This window comes from Ursus maritimus (assembly GCF_017311325.1).
Source record: "Ursus maritimus isolate PB19 chromosome X unlocalized genomic scaffold, ASM1731132v1 scaffold_X1, whole genome shotgun sequence".
In the NCBI taxonomy this organism is placed as follows: domain Eukaryota; kingdom Metazoa; phylum Chordata; class Mammalia; order Carnivora; family Ursidae; genus Ursus; species Ursus maritimus.
This window is the reverse complement of record NW_024423319.1, coordinates 119,057,059-119,073,759: the sequence shown is the minus strand read 5'-3', so window position 1 is coordinate 119,073,759 and position 16,701 is coordinate 119,057,059. Positions and strand designations below refer to the sequence as shown.

At 43.6% G+C, this 16,701-nt stretch overlaps 1 long non-coding RNA gene across 3 annotated transcripts in view; it reads right to left on the bottom strand.

Moving 5' to 3' along the window:
- LOC103666322 overlaps positions 1-16,701 on the bottom strand; it is a 457,349-nt gene that overhangs the window by 243,667 nt on the left and 196,981 nt on the right. The gene's annotated exons all lie outside the window — the stretch shown is intronic.

The following is a 16,701-nucleotide window of genomic DNA, read 5'->3' as shown; positions in this document are numbered from 1 at the left end:
CACACACACACACACACACACACGCAAGTGGGGGCAGGGGCAGAGGGAGGAGGAAAGAAATCCTCAAGCAGACTCCCCACTGAGCAGGGAGCCCAAAGCTGGCCTCAATCCCAGGACCCTGAGATCATGATCTGAGCCAAAACCAAGAGTCAGACGCTTAACCAACTGAGCCACCCAGGCGCCCCAACCAAATTCATTGTTAATAATAACAGCAGCATTCTGGAAATTCTTTATAACTCCTGCTGAAATTCACGAGTCGAGCCTTGTCACCTCTGCAGCCTTCCTGCCTTTCTGCTTACCCAAACCTCAGCACCTACAAATCTCATGTTACACTCACAGCTGCCACAAACGCCATTCCCCAAGAAGGCCCCAAAGTATAAATAAAAAGGGAATGTATAATTTGTTAAACCTCAAGTTCTACTGATTTATGTTTTCAGGTTTTAGCATGCAGACATCACCTACTCCCAGTTAAATGGTACTCAGGAAAACTAGGTCTCCTTGGAACCCAGATTCTGAGAAGCAGAGTAGAAGGAATGTGGCTATTCCTCCCGAGTAAAGTCCCAGTAGGTCAATAAAAAACCTGTGCCCTGGTTAAACTCTGTAAGTTTTTATTTTTAAGAGTTCAAGGTCCTGTTCTACTTGTAAAGACATTGCATAACACTCAGGAACTAACCAGAGATGATAAACTCATTTTTTATACAAATTCCTCCTTTTCTATTCTCATCCTTAAATCTTCATTCTACTCTACCATTCCCCTATTATTTTTTTCCGTTTTAAAAACAATTACAGGGGCGCCTGGGTGGCGCGGTCGTTAAGCATCTGCCTTCGGCTCAGGGCGTGATCCCGGCGTTCTGGGATGGAGCCCCACATCAGGCTCCTCCACTGGGAGCCTGCTTCTTCCTCTCTCACTCCCCCTGCTTGTGTTCCCTCTCTTGCTGGCTGTCTCTATCTCTGTCAAATAAATAAATAAAATCTTTAAAAATAATAAATAAAAAATAAAAATAAAAACAATTACACTCAACTAATATTAGACATTTTCTTCTGAGAAGTTTGATGTTGCTTAAATTGAGCAATGGCACACCATAAGGAAGGGCCGATTAAAACTCCTGCTCTACCACTTACTAGCTGTGTGATCTTGGGCACCACAACACCTCTCGTTCTTCAGTTCCCTCTGTGATGTGGGCAACGTGCTGTCACCTATCTCGTGGAGATGGAAGGAGTGAAAACATGCAAACTACTTACAATGGTGCCTGACACAGGAAGGGCCACATAGGGCTGGGGTTTAGTATTTTTAGATACCTACTCTAGTAAGATCACTTCTTTACCTTAGTGTTCAAAGCCCCATCTTCTAGCTCTCTCTTACCCAGTGCTATGAGACCATACCTCCCTGGACTCCGTCCTACCTTCCTCAAAAGTCCTTCTCGACCACGGTAACTAGTTCTCCTCTACTCATCTTTAAAAGCAAGTGAAGCCATTTAAAGGCCCTGTGATGTCGTGCAGAGCAAACTAGACCGAGGTCTGAGCAGGCTGGGGTTTTGGTCAGGGTCCCAGCGAGAGAGAGACACATTTGAAGGGGTAACTTTAGAGAGTTTAATGAACGAGGTGAGTATAAGCAGAGGTGTGAGCAGGCTTAAGGGAACCAGCAGGGAAGGGGAAAGCTCTCAGAGACTCACAGGAGCATTTGCTTCATCTCACCCAAATGCCTCAAGGTCTCGCCTTGCCTCCAGAGGCATTAGCAGCCTCCTACTCCCTGGTTATTGTTGGAAAAGGGTCTTCGGTTGTGCTCATGTATAAAGTGCTGGGATTTTGGTACGTTGAGGATTTAGGCTGCTATGGTCTCCAGCCCCCAGCTGATCAGCATAGCCCTGCTTGCTTTCTCCAGAGCAGCTCTTAGGAATGACACAGCATGACTTCAAAATTGGAGCCTGTACTGGTATCTTTCACAACACTGTTCTACTGAGTCACAGCCCCATTCCCAGCTGCCTGTTGGTACCATCTCTTCTATTTAAAACGTCTCTTTTGGGGCACCTGTGTGGCTCAGTTGGTTAAACATCCAACTCTTGGTTTTGATTCAGGTCATGCTCTCAAGGTTGTGAGATCAAGCCCCGAATGGGGCTCCATGCTTACCAGGGAGAGTCTACTTGAGAGTCTTTCTTCCTCTCCCCTGCCTCTGCCCCTCCTCCCACGTGCACATGCAATTTCTCTCTATCTCTCTAAAATAAGTAAATAAAATCCTAAACAATAAAATAAAACTCCTCTTTCCTCAAATGTCTGGTCCTCCAGCTGCATTCCTGAGAAGCTATCATTTAAATTGGAGACCCCCGGGAAAGTTGTGGAGACCTCTCCTCTCCCATTGGGAGCCCTGCAAGTTCTCCCTCACTGCCTCCCACCCTCATCACCTCCAATGCCTTCTTGCCAGCCCTCGCCATCCTCTTGGAAGACACAGTGGTCTGAGCACTGGAATCCTTTTCTTATGTTGTTCTCATTTCATCTGCTCGAAAACCATCTCTGGCTCTTGTGGATTACAGAACAGAGTCCAGAGTTTTCAAGGTTCACCCACATCTGAACCTGAACTAGCACATCTCACTTCCCAACATCATGCTCCACACTACCATTTACTCCAATTTTAGCCATGTGGGTATACCATTCATTTCCGAAACATACCATGCACCTGCTATCTCGTTCCTTTCATAGCCAATCTTCCCTGGAGTCCAGAATCTCTCCCCAGCCCATCTGGCATTTTGACCTGACATCTTCCTTATTATCTCTGGGATAGCAGATCAAACATTCCATTCTCTTAGTAACCTGGCGGAAGCCATCAATCGTCTACATCATGGCTACTCTCACTGTTGACAAAACTTACCCCTCCACCCCAGGGCTGAGAGTGGGAGGGTTCACTGTGACCCCATGAGAAGTGAAATTCCCTCACGGCAGGGAGCACAGCGGCACCTTGTCCTCATGGTGCTTAGCACAAAGTGGACCATTCATACATATTTGCCAAACAATGATGCCCTGGTTACTCTCACCTTGGACTTCATATAATACTTTAATATAAAAAAAAATACTTTGTAAACCCTCTCCTGTAGGGCTTGACATTAAAGATCCCTAAGGCAGGGATTTTCTTTTTTTTCAGAACTGTTCACTCTGTCTCCAAGCTTGTACAACTCAACAATACTATTATGAGCTGTCAATAAAGTGTTCATTGTACAAAAAGGTGGGTGAATAGATATTTTAAGTCATCACAGTAGACAAACAGGTGTAAGAATAGCCAGGACTTGGCGATTATGTTCATTGATCAGCACATTCTTCCTCAAAAGTCTGGTCTAAAACCTGCCCACAAGCGTTTGTTCTCAGGCCATGATGAGGCATACACAGAAACTGGCCACATAGACCCCTGGTGGCTCAGTAGGTTAAGTGTCCGACTCTTGATTTTGGCTCAGGTCATGACCTCAGGGTCACAAGATCAAGCCCCATGTCAGGCTTCGCACTGGGGCATGGACCCTGCTTAAGATTCTCTCTCTCTCGGGGCGCCTGGGTGGCACAGCGGTTAAGCGTCTGCCTTCGGCTCAGGGCGTGATCCCGGCGTTATGGAATCAAGCCCCACATCAGGCTCCTCTGCTATGAGCCTGCTTCTTCCTGTCCCACTCCCCCTGCTTGTGTTCCCTCTCTCACTGCCTGTCTCTATATCTGTCAAATAAATAAATAAAATCTTTAAAAAAAAAAAAATTCTCTCTCTCTCCCTCTCCCTCTGCCCCTCCTCAAACCTTCCCTCTCTAAAAAAAATTAAATTAAAAATTAAAGTGGCTATAAATATCTAGATTATTTTAGAGAAATTGACATTGTTACAACATCCAATTGTGTGTAAAACTCATTGAGTACAAATGTTATCGGTCTTCCAGAGAATGTTAGCCCGTGGGACATGCCACTAGGTCCCATCGACAAAGACATTTCAGAAAGGAAAAGTGCGTCAACCGAGTGATGGAGGAGAGGCCCCATTGAGAAACTTGTGTTCTCCTTTGCTTGCTCTCTGAAGTCAGAGGGACAGATTTCAAACAGCCTTCATGTGTTCATTCCTGTTAGGTGCTAGGCAGGGTGCTAGAGTTCACTGAGGAAAGAGAACACAGGAAGAAGTAGAGGAGTTGACAATGACCAACAATAATGTAATAATGATGGTAGGCATTGTGAAGCTTTACTATGCACCAGTCACAGGGCTGAGAGCTTCCTGTACCGTGAGGTAATTCTCATTGAATGTACACAGCTTCCCTGAGATGTGTGGCTGAAAGCCCAACACAGCGAACCAGCTAGCTGTTCTTCTAAGCCTGACGAGGGGAATTGTTTTTTAAAGTGGGGGGTGGCAGGCGCCTGGGTGGCTCAGTTGGTTAGGTTAAGCATCTGCCTTCAGCTCAGGTCATGATGCCGGGAAATTGGGATAGAGCCTCACGTTGGGCTCCCTGCTCAGCGGGGAGTCTGCTTCTCCCTCTCCTTTGCCTGCCGCTCTGCCTGCATGTGCTCCCTTGCTCTCTCACTCTGTCAAATAAATAAATAAAATCTAAAAAAAAAAATAATGAAGTGGGGGGTGGGCCAAGTGAATTTCCAACTCTGACTCCTATCCTCTAATCTAAAACCCAATGAAAAGACATAACATAAATCAGTTTGGATTCAATTCAGACAAGCTGCAGAAACACTGTCTGCACTTCAAGAGCATATCTGTGTAAGGAAATGGAAATAAATTCATAAAGGTAACTATTAACATCAATATATAGATTGGCTTAGGTACCAAGCATTCAAAGCATTGAAATCTACGAACTTCTAGAAATAATTTCTATAAAGGGTATTATTTTCTGATCAAAAACTAAAAACATTCACCTGTTAATTACATTACTGGATAAAGCTCTAGAATGGAGATTGCTAGATGGATGGATAGCTGAATAGATGACAGACAGACAGACAGATAATGGATACATAAACCACAATCTTGCCAAATGGCTCTATGATGAAGACTTGTTATTTATTACTTTAAAGAAAGAGCCAGCCCAGAATCCAGCAAAATCAATAGGGCATTTAAGTAACAGTGCTGAAGACAGAAATGTCATTTAAAAGGGAAGGAGAAAGACATCTGAAATAAAAATAAAATATCCTTCACAGATACCTGAAATGAATGTACTTTCATCTTCAAAAATTAAACTGACAGCAATCATGCTAAGATCTAAATCCTCAGCAAGGCTTAGAAACCCATGACGCATGTGGGGCCCATTAACCAAAAGAGCCTTAGCTTTGGGAATAAAAGTATCTGCAAACAAACAGATTTAAGACACAAAGTTGTCCAATTTCCTCTGTCATGAGACTTCCTAAGAGCAAAGTTAAGGAGAAATTATGTTCATTATCTAAAATGTCTATCTGGCACCAAATCAGCATTGTGTCCCCATTGTCCCAGCAAACTCCAAGTTTTTATTTACTCTATGTATTTATTTATATCCCAGTTCTCTTCCCAAAGGATTTGAAAGACAGGGAAAGAAGCTGTCAAAGAGAAAGCCACGTTGTTTTTTCGTTGTTATGGTTTTCTATGATAAGCCATTGCTGTGGTCCCTAAGATAGTGGAGAACCACCCGAAAAAGCAAAAGGGAAATGCAAGCATTACAGGAGACTACGCTGGCACAGAGGAAATCACCCTTTCTGCAAAGACATGGCAGGGTCAAATGTATACCTCCCCCAGCTTGGGGAGGAGTGGGAACTGGGTGGGGGGATATGCCCAGGTGTCAGGCTTGAAGAAGCAACCAAAGGTTGAGTCATAAATGGAAGACAATAAGAAAATCATCATAGGAAGCATCTCTTGCTCTGTGCACTGTGGTTCTAAGGCTCATGAGAAAACAGGAGGTGTAGCCTTGAGCGTCCGCAAGGTGACAAAGCTAGCACTGTCCTCTCAGGGAAAGCAGAAAGCCTAGATGGCTGCCCCACCCATTAAACAGAGACGGAGAAAAAATATCCACTGATTCAGGGACAAACAGACTGGTCATCTCCCCAGCCCATGTCAAGCAGGAGAAAACAGTTGTCACCACCCACAGGAGAGCCAGGTCCCGCTGTGCTGAGTAGGTAGACTCCAGCTTTATTCATTTCTTGACTTGGAACCTAAAACCAAGAAATCACCATGAAAACTCAAGGGGGGCCAGCAGAAGCAAATATAATATTGCTCTGAAGGACACTTTCACAGCCCAGAGAGGGTACACAGAATAGCCTCATTATTTTTTAGAGGTCTTTTAAAGATGAGCTAAAGTAAAGGCACCACAGGAAAGATATTTGGCAAAAGAGAATTAGCAGCCTGAGGACAGACGATACCTCACACCATCTAAGACAGACAGTAAGAAACACTTACCTACAGAATTAAAGAGGAAGAAGAGAAACAATACTGCCATAACAAGACGCTTTTTTTTTAAAAAAAAGAAGCAGTTAGAGAAACCCTATGTAGAATTTTACAACTGCAGACGTGTCCACATACATAAATGCACATACGTTCATCTGAATAAAAAAATTCAGCTGAGAAATTGGAGGGGGCTTCAGTTTCCAGGAATACAGGTTAGGTTCAACTCTGCACTGAAGACACCAAAAACCAGGATGGTTTATATGATCTAAAATCACCAGAAAACACGGGAAGGCCTCATGAGCCAGTGGGAGCCTCCCACACTGATTTTTAGATGAACATATGCAACTAGAGAAGAAAGCAGGTATCAGAACCAAACCCATTTGTGCCCTCATGTCATGAAGACCAGGGATTCACTGCCGGCCTTTTGTCCCCAGGCCATGAAAAGCAGTGTCCATGACGGAAATCTGGTGGGGCTTATTGGAGACCCTGCCCTAAAATCTGGTATTCCTAAGGGCTACAGCCTTCAGATGGGAACAGGGAGCAGAGCATAGGAACACGACCACCCTCTCCCAAGCCAGAGGACTTGGATCTAAAAAGAAAAGAAAAGAAGGAAAGGTACACATGTGGACATTGTGGCCATTAAACCACCCTGCATAACTCAAGAAGAAAGAGAAGGATAGCTTCTATCATCTTTCTGTTCAACACTGTTCTGCAAATCTTAGAAAGCCGACACGGCATTTTATATATACATACATACACACATATATACATATATATTCAAATCAAAAAAATTCTAGTTGAATCTACAGACCAATTCTTGGAACTGACAAGGGAGTTTGGCAAGACTTTTGGACACAAGATCGAACTACAAACATGGCAAGAGTCCCTATATGCCACCAAAAATCAACTAGATAAAATATTAATCATCCCATTCACAATAGCAGCACAGTGTGAGTCACCCAGTCGTAGATAAAGGAAGTAGAAGGTCTATCAGAGAAAGTGATGAGGACATAAAAGAAGATCTAGTCATGTCACCCTAGGCAGTCAGGCCCTGAAAGGTGGAACCTTACGTATGTGCGTGCATACAGCAGCTCTATTCATAATCGCCCAAGCCTGGAAGAAAAGAAATGCCTATGTGGTGAATGAATAGACAAAAGACAGACCATCTTTACAATGGAACACTACTCGGCAACACATGAAATGAACGGTTAATACGCACAGAATCGTGGATGACCCCCCAAGGCCTTATGAGGAAAGAAGGCAGTCCTACCAGGCTACGTTCTGCTGTGACCTCATTTATAGCCATCCCCCAAGAGAAAAGTACAGTGTTGGAACACAGATCCGTGGCTGCAGGTGCTCGGGGTAGGAGCTTGTGAGTTCAAAGACACAGCATGAAGGAGTTCTGGGGACGATGGAACTGTGGTGTATCCTGCTTGGGTGATGGCCACATGAATTGATACGTGTGTTCGATTTGACAGAACTGTGCACACTGAGTCAATTTTACTGTGTTAATGCAGAAAATCAAATGTAAAAGTATAAGAACAGTGTTTAAGAAGACCTTAAAAACTGTCTATGACGGGATGGGAAGATAATTCAATATGGTAAAGATGTCCTTTTCCCGAGGTTCATCTATAAAGTTAGTGGATTTAACAAAAACCCAGCAGAGTTTTATGAAATTTAACAAATGGATACTAAAATTCTGATGGAAGAATAAAGACCTAGGTACAGCCTTCGGGAGATGATCTGAAAGATGAAAGACACGTCCTATTACATACCGAGATGTCTTATAAATCTCTAGTAATTAGAACAATTAGGAGGTGGTGCAGGGATAGATAGAGAGATTCTAAAGGAGTGACACAGTTATACCAGGAGCTTAATAAGTGGCTATTCATCTGTATAGATAGACAGGGTAGGTACGGGGATAAAGATACACACAGAGAGATACATCCATACGCACATCTATTTAGGTCTCTATCTTTACCCTAGGCACAAAAATAAACTCCAGTGACATTGAAGTCCTAAATATGAAAAGCAAAACTTAAAAAAGAGAATGTAAAGAATTCCTATAAGTCAATAAAAAATAAACCAAAAAAATAAATAAATAAATAAGCAAAGGATATGAAAAGTAAGCCCCAAACCGCCATGAGTGGAACAAAAATGAAAGCAATACAATTCTATTTCACGACCATCAAAATGTGCAAAAATGTAAAAGTCTGGCATAGAGAATGTTGGAGAAAAAAAATAGGGAAACAGATCTTTTAATGAACTTTTTTAGAGCAGTTTTAGATTAGCAGCAAACTTTCAGAAAGCATAGAGAATTCCCATATACCAAATCACCATCACCATTAACAACCCGAGTCAGCGCGGTACTTTTGTTACAACTGGTGAACCAATATTAACATGTTATTGTTAAGTAAATGTTATAGTTTACACTACAGTTCACTCTTTGTGTTATATGTTCTCTGAGTCTTGACAAATGTATAATGTCACATACCCACCATTACAATATCACACAGAGTAGTTTTGCTGACCCAGCATCCGCCGCATTGCACTGATCCGTCCCTTCCTCCTCCCCAACCCCCGGCAACTACTGACGTTTCAGTGTCTCTACAGTTTTGCCTTTTCCAGAACGTCATGTGGTTGGATCGTACAGTCTTTTCAGATTGGCTTTCACTTAGCAATATGCATTCATGCTTCCTCCATGTCTTTTATGGCCTCATAGCTCATTTCTTTATATCGCTGAGTAATATTCCATCGTGTAGATGGGCCAGTTTATGTTCTGTTCACCTGCTGAAGAGTAACTGGGTTGCTTTGAATATCTGGCAACTGTGAATAAATGGACTTTTCATACAGCACTGGCAGGAAGACAAAACGCTACAACTACCTTGGGGATCAGCTGGCATGATCCAGTGCAGTCGAAGATGTGCACACACAGAACTCAGAATTTCCATTCCCGAGTAGACACCACACTGAAACTCTTGCAAGGAAACATACAGAAAAATGTTCATGAAACACGCTGTGGAATAGGGAAACCTGCAAACAAACTAAAAGTGTGCCAAGAAGCAAACTGGAATGGGACACAATTCTCCATGAGTCCTCTCGAATTTCCGCACATCCTGTCCACAGAAGCACTAACAGCTTCTGTCCTGGTCTGTGTGTTCAAGGGTGTCGCACAGTGGACAGCCTCAGAAGACAAAGATCGCGTCTCCCTCTGGAGCGGTCTCGGCAGACTGGCTTACTGCTCATTACAGAAGACTCACGTCTTCTACGTGTGGGGTTCCTCAGCTGTGACACAGACCCACCGCGTGGGCAGCATCTGCAAGGACCCCTGCATTACCCCTGAGGAACTCGAGGGGTGAGGACAACCAGTGCAGACGGGAGGCTCATGGTGCACCAAAACTTAGATGGCAGCAAAAAGCTAAAATAAAAGGAGGGAGGCTACTGCTACTCTTTATTTGCTGCCCTGGTGTGAATATTCATACGTTTTATTGCAGAAACCTGAATGTAGCTGTGGTGAGCTTCCCTAGGCTGTGCTGGTGGTATGGGCTACACAGTGGCTGATACGCATACTTCACCTTGCAATATCTGGAAAATTCTGAATTCCAAAAGCCCCTAGCTTTCAGGGTGGTGTAAGGAACTGTACTCTGAAAATATTCTCCTGAAATTTTGTATTTATTTCATCATTTAAGATATAAAAATGAAGGGGTAAGCTCTAGCACTTTTTAACACGGAAAACCAAACGTGCATTGCAAAATACACAGGCTTCTGTACAAAACAGAGTAAACAGAATACGGAGAGGGGCCTCAGAAGGGCCACATCAGCTCACTGTCTCTATCTAGTCTCAGAGTGGCAAGATAATCTGTCCCTTTTATACATTGTGGGGAGGACCATTCTGGAAATACTGACCCCTGGTTTTTGTAATTACGAGAGCATGTGCTGGGAAACAAAGATATTATTTCCAAACGTGGCAAGATAGGGTCACACGAGATTTTCCCTGTAACTGTGAAAGAGCTCGTGCTGATTGCTGGTCCCATTGTTGCCTTTAAGACGCCTGCTTATTAAACTCATATCTGATCTTGAAGCTCCAGCTCCCCACATTGCTAACAGACTTGAGTACTCGTGTCCTGGAACAGGACGCCATTTATGCCCAACTTCAGATGCTCTTCGCCGCACCAGTCCCCTCGGCCAGCCACTGCTGCAATCCCCAGCTCTTCAAGAGGCACTGATCTGCTGCACGCAACTTCTCCCACCTCCCCTCAGCCCCATGCTGTGTCCCTCACCTGCCTTCTCTCTAAGGGCCTCTCCGCAGCGGCCGTGGTATGGGACAGTTTGGGAATCAGCTCACTCCCACGCAACGCAACCCAGAGATGCAGGGAGTGGCTGCCCCACAGCTCATTTCTTTATATCGCTGAGTAATATTCCATCAAGGGCAAATGCTTGATTGTTACGGTGGAAAACAACACATGCTGCCCCTTCTCATCCTGGCTGGTTGGTCCTGAGAAACCACAACGTTCCCATGACTTCACAGACAGACTCACAGCAACTTGTCCCCAGTGGCAGTGCTCAATGTGATAAATCATTCTTGAACTGGTATCACCTACCTTCCTGCCTGACCCACTCTGTCCCTGTCTCCTGCCCACGGGGGGTCACTCTCCTCCATAAACCATCCTCCGTAACCCTTCGTCTCAGGCTCATTCTTTGGGAAATGTAAGCCAAAGCAGATTTCATACCACTCTCACATTTCCAGGCCCAGATATTCTGGAAGAGGCTTCTTTCATAACTACAGAAGTCGGTTAATCTCAGGAAATCAGGAAATCAAGGCGCTCTGTTGCTATGCATTTTTGTGCACCATTTTCTACCTAAGGCAGTGAAACTCTTCCTCCTGAAGACCTAGTTTCTTCCAAAGCACTTACCTGAAGTGCCCTCCTTGTGACTGACAAACCTATCTCAGCTTTGGTCAAACGACCCAAACTGATTAGTTAAAACATACCTGTGATTTCTGGACATTTTATTTTTTAAAGATTTGATTTATTTGAGAGAGTGCATGCACACGAGTGGGGGAGGTGTAGAGGCAGAGGGAGAAGCAGGTTCCCCGCTGAGCATGGATCCTCGAAGCGGGGCTCGATCCCAGGACCCCGGGATCATGACCTGAGCTAAAGGCAGATGCTTAACTGACTGAGCCACCCAGGAGCCCCCTTCCATTTAACTTATGCCTTTTGCACACTGTTATTAATGTTAACTACACTTGCTAAGAGAGTAGACCTTAAAGGTTCTCACCACCAAAGAGAAATGGTAGTTACATGACATGATGGAGAAGTTTGCTAACACTTATAGTGGTAACCATATGGCAACATATAAGTGTATCAAATCCATTAAAGTTTGCATACCTTATACTTACACCATGTTAGATGTCAATTATATCTCAATAAAGCTGGAAAAATATAATTTATGCCTGTCAGTAACAGATGTTTTGTTAGAGTGGGTTCCTGCTTTGCTTCTCTCCTCCCAGTGATGAGCTTTTGGCGGATTTATCTGACAGTGGTGACAGACGCCAACTAACTGCGGGCCTCAGCTTCCCTTCTGTGACCCAGAGGCAGAAATGAAGTCATTGACCTGCCATAGAAACAAAGCTCCTGGTCTGGACTCCCTCTGTATTCTCCTTAATGCCTTGCACGGTACAAAACCAAATCCAAATAGCAGTAAGTAAACGACTCTAGCTGTCCCTCTCTGACCTTCCATGTCAACACTAATTTTAACTTTTCTTCCTGCCTTCAGCCACGTTCTGTGAAGCAATAAATAGAACTAAGTGTCTTTTTAGGACATTTTTATTGCGGCATATTTTTCCTGCCTCCTGCCACCTTATTATGTTATCTTGCCAAATGCCAGAGAAACATGAAACAGACGCTCCAAACAGGAGACATCACAGAGGGAATTTCCCTTCCAGCAACTATGACAAGGAAGCTCTCAGAATTCCACTTTGCGTGCCAGTCGTAGGATTCTGAGCCCTGAATATACAGTACAGGAAGAGGCTCGCGTGAAAAATGTAGGGTAAGTTGATTTCTGTGGAATAACACAGAATGAAAGAAACACAGCTTGGCAGTTACATTAAAAAAAGGAAATCAGAGGTCAAATGCCTCCAATTACAAATGCTGTCAGATAGTCTCCAAATTTCTTCATGGAAATGGAAACAAATATGCAAAGTGTTGCTGGAATAAGTATCTATTTCTGCAATTTTTTTTCCTTGGGTGGCATGTCTACAATGCATTTCAAATGAGCTTTCTATCTGATGTATTTAGTGCCGTAGGTTTCCATGCTGATATACACAGAAAGTCTTAACCCTACACTATGTGAGTAAGAAGAATGAGAATGAAAATAAGGACTGGAACACAGCAATTTATAAAGTCCTACTTGGTTCATTAAATATATTTAAGACAAAGGTACTGGAGTATTTGTAATCTGAGGGAACTTGGTGCCTCTTTTTAGAAATATAAGCAAGAACAATGAACACCACAGCTCACAGGCCTCCAGTTCAAGAATGCACACTTAGCACATACTTTATATCATCTCTCTCTTAGACTTCTTAAAGTGATGGTAAATGAGTGATTAAAATAACAAATCCATGACAACGAAAAGTTTATGGTGCGAAGTTATTAACAGATGTGCGATTTCAACAAGATTCTAGCTCAGGGTTTCTCAACCACAGCATAGCTGGCATCTGGGGCTGGGGAGTTCTATGCTGTGGGGCCGCCCTGTGCGTCATTGGACGCGCAGCAGCATCCCTGACCTCTACCCACGAGATGCCAGGAGCACCCTGCCCTCACTCCCAATTGTAACAATCCAAACATCTCTGCAGACATTGTCACGTATCCCCTGGGGGCACACCACCGGCTCTGGATAAGAACCACCGCTCTAAAGACAGAGAGCAAACTGAGTCACACAGCTGAGGGAGAAGACACAGCCTAGAAGATCTGTAGATGGCATGGTGACGCAGGAGACAGGTGAGCCAGAGCAGAGCACTGAGGAGAGTTCAACAGGGATGCTACGCTGCACTGAAGAGGCAAGTACAGAAGGAGGGAAATGCAGGAACACGGGGACTGAGTGAAGGCGTGCAGGCAGAACAGCAGAAGCGCACACACGTGCTCTCTTCCGTGCACACACGCATTCTCTCATACGTGTATACACAAGCACACATGCATACACACACTTGTGCACGCACTCACCTTTTGTCTCTCTCATGCACACACCACATACATATACATACAGACTCTACAAGCAGAAAAGTATGCAGCCAAACACCCATTCCTGAGGTAAAAGAGAGTTCTCCTTTAACAAAACTGAATAAACAAGGAATGCTATCAGCTAGGAAAAATATCAAAATTCTAGCACTGGAACACCTGCCAACCCAAACTGAAGGCTGCCAGCCAGTAAGTATCTTCAAGGCATGGAGCCTTCAGCCTCCTTTCTGTTGCATAATGGGTTGAGCAAGAATCAAGAGGCATTTCAGGAAAGCCTGGATTGTGAAAGAGAAAGGTTCAGATAAAGAGAAACACTGAACACAACAGAAATGGAGATAAATGGGGGTGGTGTATTAAAGAGAAAAAATCAAATTGACATGCTCAGACACACTTAGGAAGACATTTCATTCAAAACAAAAATCAAAATCCTTCTAATAAGAAACAAATTTTAAAAATCAGAAAACAAGAGAATGCTGGAAATTTAAAAACATGAGAGCCAAAATGATAAGGTTAATCCAGAAGATGAAACTAACACAAATTCTTAACAAATAACAGAGAAAACAGAGGAGGATATTTTCAAAGAAGTAATTTTTTTTAAAGTTTCCTAGAATTGACGGAAAGCAAGTGCCCCCAAAACAGAGGGGCCCCCACAGCACTGAAGAGGCTGGATAAAATGGTCATCACCCTGGCACAACCGTGAGAAATTCTACAAGTGATGATCTAATCTGCCATGTAAAAAACAAGCACTGACGCCTTCAAAGTTCTGATTACAAACCCAACATTTTATGCAACCTAGAAATGAAGTGTAAAAACAGAATAAAGACATTTCAGACTTGCAGGAACACAGAGAGTTTTCTCAAGCGACCCTCCTTAACCAGGGATTAGCGGTCACAAAATAAGTCAGTGAACCGAGAAGAACAAAAATTAAGATCCAAGAAACAACGGCACCGACTCACAGGAGCAAAGAAAGGAAGTCCCAAGTGGACAGTTGTGAGTTTGTTTGGAACAAGCAATCAGTTGGTTGAGGCAGAAGGATGGAGGGAGAACAGCAAGGGGGGTTCTATAACAGTACAAGGAAGAGCCTAGGGACATGAGGAGGCCTGAGAACAGCAGAGTGACAGATGACGGTAAAAGCAGAGAAAACAGCACTGGAGGAAAGCCTAACCCACTGCCCCTGTGTAGCGGGCTGACCCTACCCAATGTCAAGCTGGGGTTGAGAGGATGCTCTCACTTGGTCGAGAGATTACAGTTTTGTTACTCGATTGTAAAAGCTGAATTGATGTCTGCTCAATGAAGAGCTACAGACTCATTAGACATTTGGAAAAAGAGATGCAGCATGGCACAGATGAAAGGCAGGAACCAGAGAGAAATGAAGCTGGAGTCTATGAGCATCCTTCTGAAACCCATTCATCCAACCGGCTATGTGGCAAACTGCAACGACTGTTCCTTCCCCTGTACACTGGCTCCCAGGTCCACTCCCACATGTCTGTGCCCTGCTCTTCACTAGAAGGCCTTACTATTCAGATAAGAGCATCTTCCAAGAACTTGCTACAAGTGAGGTTTCTAGCCCCATCCCACAACTGCTGAATGAGAAGCTGCATCTTATCCACATTGGGTTGAGGTCTGCGAGTTAGGAAGCCTTAATAAATGTGCACTTTTTAAGCTTCTGATTTGTGGTAATTTGTTGCACAGCACTAGATAATCTAGATAACTAATACAACAACCCAAGATTAAGGAACAATCTGTATTGGAAAGATGCACAAGAAAAAGGGCAGTAGGTGAAGTCTATGATCAACCCTCACAGAAAGAAGCCAGCAAACTGTCTAAATTTGCTACATCCAGAAGGAGGATTCTAAAACTACTGTTTCAGATATGGACTAATCAGATAGTAAAAGCAAAAATAATTTAAAAGTGAGCCTATGAATAGAGAGGGGCAGGGTTAAGGACTATACTGTTTAATTACAAACATTTCATTACTCTGATGCTTTGACCATATAAAAATTCTACTTTTTAGTTCTGCATTTATAGATCAATTGACTCTTAATGTTAGCAGATATCTTAAAGGTCTCCTGGTCCCATGTCCCACTCAAAACAGGAAGCTATAGAATCTCAACCCTTTCCTGCATACGATTTTTGTCTGGGTACACATTCCATCCCATAACACACCCATTCTAATGAGAGACAGCTCATTATTAGAAAGGATCTTTGGGGTACCTGGGTGGCTCAGTTGGTTAAGTGTCTGCCTTTGGCTCAGGTCATGATCTCAGGGTCCTGGGATCGAGTCCTGCTTTGGGCTCCCTGCTTAGTGGGAAGTCTGCTTCTCCCCGCCTCCCTCCCCACCCCCAGCCTTGCCCACTTGTGCTTTCCCTCCCCCTCTCTCAAATAAATAAATAAAAATCTTCTAAAAAAAAAAAAAAGAAGAAGAAGAAGAAGAAAGTATCCATACGTTGAATCCAAAAACTACATCCATTTAACTTTTAAGCAGAACTCCCAGTTGTAACCCTTGGAGCCATAAGGAATACTTCTCCTCTTATTGCCAAACATCAACCCTTCAAATTATGGACAACATCTGTCACTCATCCTGCTAAATACTCTTTAGAGTAAGAGCCCCGATACATTTGGCATTTCTCCAGATGACATGATGCTCGGGTTCCTTTTAGCAACATGTTACCCCTCAGCATTTCTTAGTTTGGTAGTGTCTGACTTTAAAGTGGACCCCACAGCACCCCGTGAATGGCTTGACGTGGGCAGAAAAAGTGGGACAAGGATCTGCTCGATTTGCCTAAATGACACTCTGTGTTAGTCAGGTTCAAGCACAGTGGAATTCCTCAGGTCCTTTCCTCATGACCTTCTTTATTAACCCAATACTCCCTAAACATGGTCTGTTTTTAAACTAATAGTAAACCTGGCACTTTCCCCTGTTACATTTCATCATTTTCTGCCAATTATTTAAGGATTTTTTTGGAGTTTGGCAAATACTTACACAGGACTTCTTTGGTGGCAGACACTGAGCATGTCACCAATATTAAATCACTGGATCTTCAAAACAACCCCATGAGGCAGGTGCAAATATCATCCACATTTTACAGATGCAGAGCTGCTGAATAA